This window comes from Triticum aestivum, chromosome 2B, assembly GCF_018294505.1.
Source record: "Triticum aestivum cultivar Chinese Spring chromosome 2B, IWGSC CS RefSeq v2.1, whole genome shotgun sequence".
Taxonomy (NCBI): domain Eukaryota; kingdom Viridiplantae; phylum Streptophyta; class Magnoliopsida; order Poales; family Poaceae; genus Triticum; species Triticum aestivum.
Window position 1 is genome coordinate 274,537,015 of NC_057798.1, and position 12,619 is coordinate 274,549,633.

The window sequence follows — 12,619 nt, forward strand, 5'->3', positions numbered from 1 at the left end:
ATGCACCGCTCAGTGTGTTGAACCACGAATGTCATCTGTGGATGTTGCGAACATCTGACATGCACGTTTTGATGACTACGTGATAGTTCAGTAATGTTAAACGATTTAGAATTGAGGCATCGAAGACGATTTTGAAACGTCGGGAACATAGGGGATGTTCCCAGAGCTGAAATTGGGATTTCAGGCTCGTGCCCACGTCAAGAGGTATAAGACTTCCAACGAGCTTCTTTGCCTGCAAACTAAGGGAGAAAAGCTCAATCGTTGAGCTTGTACTTAGATTATCTAGGTACAACAATCACTTGAATCGAATGGGAGTTAATCTTCCAGATGAGATAGTGATGTTTCTCCAAAGACATTGCCACCAAGCTACTAGAGTTTCGTGATGAACTATAACATAACAGGGATAGATATGATGATCCTTGAGCTATTCACGATGTTCGACACCGCGAAAGTAGAAATCAAGTAGGAGCATCAATTGTTGATGGTTAGTAAAACCACTAGTTTCAAGAAGGGCAAGGGCAAGAAGGGATACTTCATGAAACGGCAAAACAGTTGCTGCTCTAAGTGAAAACCCAAGGTTGAACCCAAACCAGAGACTAAGTGCTTCTGTAATGAGAGGAATAGACACTAAAGCAGAACCACCCTAGATACTTGGTAGATAAGATGGCAGGCAAGGTCGACGGAAGTATATTGGATATACATCATATTAATGTGTACTCTACTAGTACTCCTAGTAGCACCATGGTAATAGATACCGGTTCGGTTGCTAAGTGTTAGTAACTCAAAATAAAAGGCTATAGGATAAACGGAGACTAGCTAAAGGTGAGATGACGATGTGTGTTGGAAGTGTTTCCAAGCTTGATGTGATCAAGCATCGCATACTCCCTCTAGCATCAAGATTGGTGTTAAACCTAAATAATAGTTATTTGGTGTTTGCGTTGAGCATAGACATGATTGGATTATGTCTATCACAATACGGTTATTCAATTAAGGAGAATAATGATTACTCTATTTATTTGAATAATACCTTCAATGGTCTTGCACCTAAAATGAATGGTTTATTGAATCTTGATCGTAGTGATACACATGTTCATGCCGAAAGATATAAGATAGTAATGATAGCACCACATACTTGTGGCACTGCCATTTGAGTCATATTGGTATAAAACGCATGAAAAAGCTCCATGTTGATGGATCTTTGGACTCACTCATTTTTGAAAAGATTGAGACATGCGAACATTGTCTGTTGGTATATACACATGGAGAAACTCCATGCAGATGGATCGTTTGGACTAACCTGATTTTGAATCACTTGAGACATGCAAATCATACCTCATGGGCAAGATGACTGAAAAGCCTCCTTTTCAGTAAGATGGAACAAGAGAGCAACTTGTTGGAAGTAAGACATTTTGATGTGTGCTGTCCAATGAGTGCCGAGGCACGCAGTGGATATTGTTGTGTTCTTACTTCACAGATGATTTGAGGATGCTCTATATTTACTTGATGAAACACAAGTCTGAATTATTGAAAGGTTCAAGTAATTTCAGAGTGAAGTTGAAGATCATCATGACAAGAGGATAAAATGTCTATGATATGATCATAGAGATGAATAACTGAGTTACGAGTTTGGTACACAATTAAGACCTTGTGGAAATTGTTTCACAACTAATACCGCCTGGAACACCATAGTGTGATGGTGTGTCCAAACATCATAGCTGCACCCTGTTGGATATGGTGCATACCATGATGTCTCTTATCGAATTGCCACTATCGTTTATGGGTCAGGCATTAGAGACAACCGCCGTCACATTAAATAGGGCACCACGTAATTCCGTTGAGATGAGACCATATGAACTATGGTCTAGAGAAACCTAAGCTGTCGTTTCTTGAAAGTTTGAGGCTGCGACGCTTATGTGAAAAAGTTTCATCGTGATAAGCTCGAACCCAAAACAGATAAATGCATATTCATAGGATACCCAAAATGGTTGGGTATACCTCCTATCTCAGATCCGGAAGCAAAAGTAATTGTTTCTAAAAATGGGTCCTTTCTCGAGGAAAAGTTTCTCTCGAAAGAATTGAGTGGAAGGATGGTGGAGACTTGATGGGGTTAATGAACCATCACTTCAACCAGTGTGTAGCAGGGCATAGGAAGTTGTTCATGTGGCACCAACACCAATTGAAGTGGAAGCTGATGATAGTGATCATGATGCTTCGGATCAAGTCACTACCGAACCTCGTAGGTTGACAAGGACGCGTACTACATCAGAGTGGTACGCAATCCTGTCTTAGAGGTCATGTTGCTAGACAACAATGAACCTACGAGCTATGGGGAAGCGATGGTGGGCCTGGATTCCGACAAATGGCTAGAGGCCATAAAATCCGAGAGAGGATCCATGTATGAAACAAAGTGTGGACTTTGGAAGAACTACTTGATGGTCGTAAGGCCGTTGGGTACAGATGGATTTTAAAAGGAAGACAGACAATGATGGTAAGTGTCACCATTAAGAAAGCTCGACTTGTCGCTAAGATGTTTTCCGACAAGTTCAAGGAGTTGACTACGATGAGACTTTCTCACTCGTAGCGATGCTAAGAGTCTATTGGAATTATATTTGCATTACTGCGTGATTTATGAAATCTTGCAGATAGGATGTCAAAACATTGTTTCCTCGACGATATACTTGAGAAAAAGTTGTATGTGATACAACCAGAAGGTTTTGTCAACCCTGAAAGATGCTAACAAGTGTGCAAAGCTCCAACAATCCTTCTAAGGACTGGAGTAAGCATCTCGGAGTTGGAATATACGCTTTGATGAGATGATCAAAGATTTCGGGTTTATACAAAGTTTATGAGAAACTTGTATTTCCAAAGAAGTGAGTGGGAGCAGTATAGCATTTCTGATGAGTATATGTTGTTGACATATTGTTGATCAGAAATGATGTTGAATTTCTAGACATCATATAGGGTTATTTGAAAAGTGTTTTTCAATGGAAAACCTGGATTAAGCTACTTGAACATTGAGCATCAAGATCTATAAGGATAGATCAAAAACGCTTAATAGTACTTTCAAATGAATACATAACGTGACAAGATTTTGAAGAAGTTCAAAATAGATCAGCAAAGAAGGAGTTCTTGGCTGTGTTGTATGGTGTGAGTATTGAGTAAGACTCAAGACATGACCACGGCAGAAGAGAGAGAAAGGATGAAGGTCGTCCACTATGCTTCAGATGTAGGCTCTATAGTATGCTATGTTGTGTACCGCACCGGAAGTGTGCCTTGCCATGAGTCAGTCAAGGGGTACAAGAGTGATCCAGGAATGGATCACAGGACAATGGTCAAACTTATCCTTAGTAACTAGTGGACTAAGGAAATTTTCTCGATTATGGAGGTGGTAAAAGAGTTTGTCGTAATGGGTTACGCTGATGCAAACTTTGACACTAATCCGGATTATTCTGTGTACTAAACCGGATTCGTATAGTAGAATAGTTATTTGGAATAGTTCCAAATAGAGCGTGCTAGCTGCATCTAGGAGACGACATAGAGATTTGCAAAACACACACGGATCCGAAAGGTTCAGATCCGTTGACTAATAACCTCTCTCACAAGCGAGATATGATCAAACTCCATGGGTGTCGATTCAATACAATCACATAGTGATGTGAACTAGATTATTGACTCTAGTGCAAGTAGGAGACTGTTGGAAATATGCCCTAGAGGCAATAATAAAATGGTTATTATTGTATTTCCTTGTTCATGATAATTGTCTATTATTCATGCTATAATTGTATTGACCGGAAACCGTAATACATGTGTGAATACATAGACCACAACATGTCCCTAGTGAGCCTCTAGTTGACTAGCTCGTTGATCAAAAGATGGTCATGGTTTCCTGACCATGGACATTGGATGTCATTGATAACAGGTTCACATCATTAGGAGAATGATGTGATGGACAAGACCCAATCCTAAGCCTAGCCCAAGATCGTGTAGTTCGTATGCTAAAGCTTTTCTAAATGTCAAGTATCTTTTCCTTAGACCATGAGATTGTGCAACTCCCGGTCACCGTAGGAATGCTTTGGGTGTGCCAAACGTCACAACGTAACTGGGTGGCTATAAAGGTGCACTACGGGTATCTCTGAAAGTGTCTGTTGGGTTGGCACGAATCAAGACTGGGATTTGTCACTCCGTGTGACGGAGAGGTATCTCTAGGCCCACTCGGTAGGACATCATCATAATGTGCACAATGTGATCAAGGAGTTGATCACGGGATGATGTGTTACGGAACGAGTAAAGAGACTTGCCGGTAACGAGATTGAACAAGGTATCGGTATACCGATGATCGAATCTCGGGCAAGTACTATACCGGTAGACAAAGGGAATTGTATACGAGATTGATTGAATCCTTGACATCGTGTTTCATCCGATGAGATCGTCGTGGAACATGCGGGAGCCAACATGGGTATCCAGATCCTGCTGTTGGTTATTGGCCGGAGAGTTCTCTCGGTCATGCCTGCATGGTTCCTGAGCCCGTAGGGTCAACACACTTAAGGTTCGATGACGCTAGGGTTATAGGGAATAGATATACGTGGTTACCGAATGTTTTTCGGAGTCCCAGATGAGATCCCGGACGTCACGAGGAGTTCCGTAGGTAAAGATTTATATATGGGAAATCCTGTTTTGGTCATCGGAAAAGTTTTGGGTGCTATCGGTAATATACCGGGACCACCGGGAGGGTCCCGGGGGTCCACCAGGTGGGGCCACCGGCCCAGAGGGCTGCATGGGCCAAGTGTGGGAGGGGACCAGCCCCAGGTGGGCTGGTGCGCCCCCCCACCAGGGCCCAAGGCGCCTACGGTTGAAAACCCTAGGGGAGGGGGAGCCTCCACCTTGCTTGGGGGGCAAGGCACCCCTCCTGGCCGCCGCACCTCCCCTCTAGATGGGATCTGGAGGGGGTCGCCCCCCTCTCCCCTTCCCCTATAAATAGTGGGGGCTTTGGGGCTGCCAAGTACAAGAGTTTTCACCTCTCCTGGAGCAGCCCTACCCCTCTCCCTCCTCATCTCTCACAGTGCTTGGTGAAGCCCTGCTGGAGTGCCATGCTCCTCCATCACCACCACGCTGTTGTGCTGCTGCTGGATGGAGTCTTCCCCAACCTCTCCCTCTCTCCTTGCTGGATCAAGGCACGGGAGACGTCACCGGACTGCACGTGTGTTGAACGCGGAGGTGTCGTCCATTCGGCACTAGGATCTTCGGTGATTTGGATCACGACGAGTACGACTCCCTCAACTCCTCTCTCTCTCGTTGCTAGTCTCTTCATAGATATATCTTGGTGACTCGTAGGAAAATTTGGAATTTCTGCTACGTTCTCCAACACCTTCCCACAAATCGGAAGCGGCGTGACTCAGCACGTCCTGCCTTGAATTGCATTGCGGCCTGGTGCATGGACACGCTGTCGCTGATCTTGTGCTGGTAGAGTGTGAACTCCGGATGAGTCGATGGCCTGATCGCGACTTTGGTGATGGAGACGACAAGCTTGATAAACCCCTCAAGTACATTGGCGAACTCCTGTGACTCACAACCGCTGCCAGCCATCTACAAAAGTAGACAAAAATTCTGAATAGTCAAAGCATAAATTTACGATGACTAGCAGAAAATTGCTACAATTGCAAATAGATAAATAAAAACACTTGTTATGCTAATAACCGATTAGCGGTCGCACCTAGTGGCTTCCTACAGTCAGCATGGCTCTGATACCATGTTTGTCAGGACCGGTTTTCCAATAAAACATTTATTGAGAAATCGACCCTTTTATCGGAACAGTATAGGAAAATCTTCCTTACTAGTAGACAAATCCTTGATACAGAAATCCAGTAGTACTAAATATTATACAAGGTTGAGCTGAGGCTGCTCAACAATTTATTACAAGCACGCCGATATTATACAGAAAGGCGGATACGACACTAGGGGTATGGTGGCATAACTACTGACTCGTAATAAAAGTGGTGGTGGATATGTCACAGTGACGTGAGTGACATGACTCCAAAATCTTATAGCTCATCGAGTGTCGTGAGTGAGGCTCGATGATCTTATTCGGGTAGTAGAAGCGTATATGATTCAAGTGACCAATTCCAGGATCGCACGGGACTAACTGGGACTCCTCTAGGCGTCGGACTCGCTATTGTACTCTTCATCCATAAGATCGCCTTCGTCAACATCTGGCCAAATCAACAAGCTAGGTGAGTACTTTGAATTTACTCGCAATGCAGTTTGGACATAAGATATAACAAATGTAAACATGACGCACATGAGCAGATTAGTAATGCACACTCAAATAATAAATTTGCACGGCAGGTTAAATAAAAAGGAAGTCAGGCGTTAGTCCTCCCGAAATCCCAATGAAATAACTGAAGACCGATCGGGTGTCTGAAGCGACGCCTCGAAAGGTAAAATATAAATTAACATGCCGTAGTCGGGCGTCTGAGCGAGACCACATAAAGGGCTTATATTGAAATGTAAATGACAGTGCGTGCCACAGTCGGACATCTATGCGACATCTCGAAAAGGGCTTATAATGAAAGTAAATAACAAGGATGCCACAGTCGGACGTCTGAGCGACATCACATAAAGGGCTTATATTGAAAGTAAATAACAAGAGTGCCACAATCGGACGTCTGAGCGACATCACATAAAGGGCTTATATCAAAAGTAAATAACAAGAGTGCCACAGTCGGACGTCTGAGCGACATCACATAAATGGCTTATATCGAAAGTAAATAACAAGAGTGCCACAGTCGGACGTCTGAGCGACATCACATAAAGGGCTTATATTTCATCATTCGAATTCAATCAGTTCATGAATTTAAATCATTCCAAGGGAATACTCAGTACATAATAATAAACGGGTTAGTCCATCCACAGGAAAAAAATTCGGCCGGTTTTACCACTCATGTTCATTCACCGGAGATTGTCACTAAAACTGACACTGAGACTGTCGATGAGACGGACATTGAGACTGACACTGACACTGACATAGATAAGTTGATCATAGTCCTTGACCACAGATACGGTTAATCAAATGGTTTTAACTCTGCAGAGTTTGTACTCTTTAACCACAGCCAACGGATTTCGGTAGTCACAAAGGACTAGTTCCGTTTATGGTATTTTAGAAGAAAATTATCTAACCAGTACACATCCATTCCACATCCTGCTGCCAGGAATCACCCTAGACAACGTTCAAGAAAAACATTGAGACGGGGAGGCCACAACCTCGAGTAGCATGGGATCAAATTTATATCGCGCTCTCTAATGGGTGCCCCCCTCTCGGTCCCAACCGCAAAACACCCATGCCCCCTAACCAGATGACGGGCTTTAATAAAGGGCCAAGGAAACCTCATCACGGCCCCTCTGTTTGGTGTGCACAAGGAAAGAGGTTAGCAACTGACTAGACTGTATTCGTTGCAGAAGACATGTGGTAGTACGAAAAAGGGGACAAACGGGATCATGACTTTGATCCACGTCAAGACCGGAGTTAAACGGTTGACATAAGCCTGGCATGCTTCAACAATACCAGCTTGCAACCTATCATGCCATCACATGATCAGGTTATCTTACCATCATGTGAACACATCAAACTTCGAAGCTCACTTGTACCTTACCATACATGCAATATAACATTCACTAATGTATATAAAGACATGCCATGAGAACACTACTCAAGCAAACATGCAAAACACCCATCATATCAAAGGTTCAAACATGCTTGCCTGGTTCGGAGTAGTCGGAGTCTAGCTCGGCGAAGTTTGCGGTCCTGTCACCTCCTCCGGTATCTATGGTATAAAGAAATCGCATACTAACATAAATACCGTGTGTGCATAAAACTTGTTGCAAATATTTTTCAAATAAACATGGTAAAAAACTAGACAGAAAAATAAACATGGCAGAAAAAGAATCAATTCCAAATCATTTTTTGTTTAAAAGTTATTAAGGTTTCAGTCTAGGGACTCATCTGTAATGAAACAGAAAGTTTCCAGGGGGTAGTTTATAAAAAGACAGAAAACGCTTCAGTTAGAAAACATATTTTGCCCGAAGGCGTTTTCAGAAAACATTTTGAAAAAGAAGAAAAAGCTGACGCGGGGGTCCCACCCGTCAGGTTTGAATTTCAAAACAGAGTGCACCGGCGCCCGAGGACCGCGGTGGTCGCCGGCGTCGATCCACGACGAGGTAGGGGGAGTGGATGATACCTATGAACTCAAGGTGCTCTCCCGCATCTCTGGGTCATGGAGTTGGTCGTCGGCGAGCACCACGTCGACGACGGCCTTCACTCCGGTGGACGGTGGTTTGGGTGGTGGTGGATCTCGCCGAGGAGAGCTGCAGGCGCAAATTGAGGCTAGGGTCAGAAGAGTGGGTGCACTAGGAGGTTGTGGACGCGGTTTGGGAGGCGGAGGTGCCCTCACCGGAGAGAATCGTGCCGGAGCCTGAAACGGATCGGGGTGGCTGGAGTCGGGGAAGGAGACCTACTCGAGGCCCTCCTAGTGGCTGGGCGTGGTTCTGGTGAGGTGGAGGGGCGATGCCTGGTCGAAGGCCAGCTCGGGGTCGCTATTTATAGCCGGCCCGAGGCAGTTGCCGAGAAATGGATAACTCCGGCGAGTGATTACAGCAAGGTAGTGGTCGGGCAGGTAGTTTAGGTGGCTAGGCGGCTGCAGATTATTCCACTGGTTCCATCCCGGGGCTAAACTTGGCATGCCTTGGGTGATACTACAAGTTCTCGACGGAACGGCCTCGCGGGCACGTCGGCGGCAGGGAGCGCGCCCTGTGCTTCTCAGGCCACGGCGACTGTGCTGCAACGTGCACAGGGGAGGGGATGGCCACGCGGAGGATTCTGGTGGCTTGGGCAGTGCCAGACGGCGCCGAAAGGCAGGGCTGGCCCCTGCTGGCCGCCACAGGTGGTTCTGCCACCGCAGAAGACGCCAACATTGGCGAGACACGTCGCTACCGACGCTTGCGCCTGTCTAAATGGTCGTGCGGCACACTGGATAAGGAGAAGGAGCAGGGAGCAAGGCGCCAACATGCACACTGGTGAGATTGACGCCGCGGTTCTGAAGAAACGACACTGACGACAGAACTACATCACTAAATCTCTGAACTTTCTGAATTTTGACAGAAACAGTGCACGCCAGGTGTCCGATGAAATGTTTTTGGCATGTGGAAAAATTTTCTGGAGTTGATCCTTGGTGAGGTGACCTCTCAATGCATCTAGGGGCTGCCTGATTTATCTCAGATTCTTAGGAGAAGAGAAACTATGGATTTCACCAAAAAAATGGCAAATCTGGTCCATACTTGCAGCAAGCAAATTTTGAAAAAATTGAATTGTGGACCAGTGGATCTTGATGGATCTAGGTTGCGGGTACTAAGGACTAGCCATAGGAGTTTATTTGGGACCAAAACTCAAAAGGAATCTTCTACTTCCTTTGTAAGTCACCTAGGTCCAAAATAAAAGACAGAAATTGTTTTGAGGATAAAATAAATAGAATAAAAATCAAAAATGGGTTGAAACTTGCTGGAGTTGGATATTTGACTTGACCCAAGGTGGGGAGTGGATTTTGGGATAAATATTTCAACGTATGTGATGGTAAGAGAATTATTGTTTTGACTGGGAAGGAGTAAGTCCAAAATTTATGGGAACTCTTTTAATAAAAGAAATATTAAAAACAACCAAAGATAATTTTCATTGATCCAACACATGTTGAAGAACCCTCAAGACTAAAAATCAATATTGAGAAGAGCTCCTAAAATATTTGTCAAAAAAAAGTTTTGAGAAGGAGAGCCCTTCTATTAGAAAAATTCAAATAACCCCCTTTTTTAAATCAAATAAAGAATTTTAATAAAAACCAAAACAAATTTTTTGAAGTGTTACACACTTCTTATCCACCTCTGAGTAAGAACCTGTTTTGCACTGTCCAACTGGGAAAGTGCCTCCTCCTTCGCCAACACCATCTTAGCAAAATGTGATATCAAAAATCTGAGCTCATTCTCCACCTTCCTCTTTTTATCCCGCATCTTGAAATATTCTTCAGCATTGACAACACTTTCTCTAAGCCTACCTCTGTTCTCTTTATCATACATGCTCCAGAGCTTTGCTAGGCACATCTTCAAAGACTGTGGCCACTCTTGATCAACCCACTTCAAGTAAGAACACTTCTATTCATCCCATAATATTTAAAACTAGATCAGTAACAGTTGTAGGGGACATGGGTTTATAGAAACATAGAAAATCACCAATACTTATTTTGAAAAACTGAAGAAACTGGTTAATTATGACATATCTTCTCAAAAGGATCAATGTGCAAATGAATTAATTGCTACTGAGACAACAACCAAATTCTGAAACATCATAAGCTATAATTAACTACAACAATGCTACAAGTTCTTACTCATGTACTATAAATAACAAATTGATTATTTTATGAGGATGGTAAATATAACTGCAACAACATAGCGACAGTGTTTGGATGACATCAAATTGATACTAACAGGTGTGTACATGCACAAATTTAGTAACAGAGAACTAATAGCACTAAGATCATCCACTATGTATGCCAAAACCAGTGTAAAGACAACTGTTGCTACATCTCGCACCGCTGCCCTGCACTGGCGAGCCGATGCAGCGGAAAAAAAATCAGGGACCCGGACTCCGGAGCACCAAGTTGCTCTGATGCCTAGTTCATTCGTGTCATAAAGATTTAGTACTTTACTGCTTGACTGCTCGGATGTGTGGACCAAAGTTGGCTGCACAAACTGCTGAAGCGGTGCCAAATAATTTTCTAATGGCACCTTTGATGAGATGGCATCATTTTTAGAAACTAGGTACAAACTGTGACACTATCTTAGGATGTGTTTGGTTGAAGGTGTGGTATGAATGGCTTGGGACAGTGACACTGTCTGCATCACATCTAAAAAATGATTTGTAACAATGAAAGAGGGTATCACCTTCTCTACACATTCCAGAAACTTCCTCCCACCATCCATAGATTCAAATGCAACTACATTCACGCATGGAGATTGATGGTGACAACAAGCAAACAGATCTTCAGCCATCCCGCTCCATTCGTTGTAACTGATGGTCCTAGGGAGCTATAAGAGGAAGAAATGTCTCAAATGGACCACCGGGTTAAAATCCTTCATTCCAAGTCATAGCCCAAGAGAAAGAAGAGAGGCATACCCGGGTGGTGAAGGAGTCGGAGGAGGAGGATGAACCGCTGGAGAGGTCATTGAATAAGACCATGGTGACCCCGACGGTAGGATCACTACAAAAAAATACACTTCCATGATGATACGTGTTTGTCACAATAGGTCACCTTTTCTGTCATGTATGTACATCCATGACAATTTTATGACAGAATCAAGATAGTCATACCTGTGCTGTCATAGAAGTGTTCCATGACAATACCAAAATTATCATCATGGAAGTGTTCACTTCCATGACGATAAATGATGCGTCATGGAAGTGCTTTCGTCAAGGGTAACCGACACGTGGCATCCACCTTAACGAGTTGCCATTAAGCTATTGAGGTTCGGTTTTGGATCTAATAACCCGTTAACAGCCCTGACCAATGAGGATTTTCCACGTGTAAAATTCTCATTCATCAAAGGAAACACGTGTCAGCTCGTCATTGGGTCAGATAGGCGCCTATGATATGTCGACACATGCGACGGCCCACTACTGGCCCATTTAGCTAACAAAGGCCGGCCCGTTTGACTTGGTCAAAAGTTACCGGGCCGGCCCATGAAAAGCCTGTTAACGGTTTGTTCGCAAATAGGAAATTTTACGGCCCGATAACTCATGGCCCGTTAGGGCCTTCTCAAAATCGGCCCAACAACGCCATGTTGGCCGTCGAATATAACACCAGTCCATTTCACTTTCAGCCCATGTATGGCTCACGGCGTCTTTCGGCCCATATGAGGCCTTTCGTATCTTCAAGCCCTTTAATGGCCCACGGTGACTCTAGCCCATAATGAATAGTAAATTTCTTTGTACCCATTAATGTCCCATGATTTACATGGGTCGTTTCCAGCCCGTGTTAGCTTTTGGCCAATTGATGGCCCAAACATTCTTGGGCTCCTTTACGGCCCTCGATTACTTCTGGCCCGTTACTGGCCTATTCCCCTAATGGGCCAAATTCGGCCCATGGATAGAATTGGCCCATTTGTGGCATGTTAACCCATTGCGCCGTTTCCAGCCCATCCTATATTCTTGCCCATTAACGACCCATTATGCATGTGATAGAATTAAGCCTTTGCTGTCTTCTGGCCTATTAACGACCCGTGTCCATGTTGGCCCGATACCAATTATGCATGTTTACGGCCCATGTAGACCCATTTATCTGATGTCCCGAGGCTCACCAATTCTACGGCCCGTTGGAGGCCCATTTATCTGACGGCCCGTAGGAGGCCCCTGGATCCTACGGTCTGTAGCAGGGTCAAGGTTACCATGGTCCGTATATGCCCCATGGTTGTTGCGGCCACTAGCAAACCAGGGAAAAACAAGACTAACAAATAAATAAGCCCGAAACTAACGCTAGTCTATTATGGAGATTACATAGATTACATCCATTAGGCATGAAAGTTTGCC